At 40.0% G+C, this 1,107-nt stretch overlaps 1 protein-coding gene across 12 annotated transcripts in view; it reads right to left on the bottom strand.

The window, feature by feature from the left end:
* Nucleotides 1-1,107, bottom strand: part of DLGAP1 (DLG associated protein 1) — a 336,066-nt gene that overhangs the window by 63,244 nt on the left and 271,715 nt on the right. The gene's annotated exons all lie outside the window — the stretch shown is intronic.

Raw genomic sequence — 1,107 nt, 5'->3', positions numbered from 1 at the left:
ATATAAATTTTGTTCCACATTTTTTGGTTGTAGTTTCTGAGCAGAATTAACTACCGAGAGGGAATACACTTTACCAAAGTCTCCTATTGTAAAATAAATGTACACACTAGTTTATAAATGAGCCTTTGTGTTTTTGTGGTCTGTTTGAGCCTATTCCCAAATGTGCTGTCTTTCAGGGTGACTTGATCAATTCAAGGGCCTGAATCTGTGCAGTGAGGTGTCTATTTTGGACCTGTGTAATTTAGTTAGGTCCTCCTTGAGGCTTCAGCTTAAGTAGCTTCTAGGCCCTCTCTCCAACCACCTGATTATAACCCTGAGGGCCTTGAAGAAGCATTACATGCTGGTTTACAACTTTCCATTTGTGGAGCACGATATAGGAAAATACAGGTGAAAATGAATTATTAAGTTCCCAAGTGGGAACTCCCTGTCAATACAGAACAATACCTTAACCAGCTTTCTGAAGACATTTGTTTAATCCCTTTAAAACATGGTTCAAAGTATTGTGTTGCCATTGCTTTCCTACTGCCACTCCCACTGCCACCCCCACCCCGTGGTTGCCTTTTCCATTCAGCTGGCATCACTGTTATTATACCAAATCAGCTAGTCGTGACCACACAGTCCTAACTCTTTAGCCGTGGCTCTAGATGACACTTGGGCCATCTTGCAGAATGAAACCCTTGCTTCAATATTTAGGATGTTTCCTGAGGCCACTCAAAGGACGCATCCAAAAATGAACAAAAAAACAGAAAGATCTATTATGTTGTCCTGCTGTTCCACTGCCCTGTGATACAGAATAATTTCCTTAACGATAAAAAAGATAGGGACAGAAATGTTTGGCTGAGAGTTTAAGGAAAAACAACACATAAATGTCGCATTATAATATCACAGGTGCTCTTGGGGAAGTAGGGGAGGGTAACGTGAATAATACATATATAGTCATCTCTCAGTTACCCGGGATGGATGACTGGCAGAGGCTCACTCCAGGAAAATCTTCCATCTAAGATTATTGTATAAAAAATACATCTTTACATTTATTTATTTATTTTATTTTTTAAAAGATTTTATTGGGCCGGCCGAGTGGTGCGTTAGTTAAGAGCTGGCTTGGGA

The sequence above is a fragment of the Hipposideros armiger genome, unplaced genomic scaffold (assembly GCF_001890085.2).
Source record: "Hipposideros armiger isolate ML-2016 unplaced genomic scaffold, ASM189008v1 scaffold_433, whole genome shotgun sequence".
In the NCBI taxonomy this organism is placed as follows: domain Eukaryota; kingdom Metazoa; phylum Chordata; class Mammalia; order Chiroptera; family Hipposideridae; genus Hipposideros; species Hipposideros armiger.
This window is presented reverse-complemented; position numbering and strand designations above follow the sequence as displayed.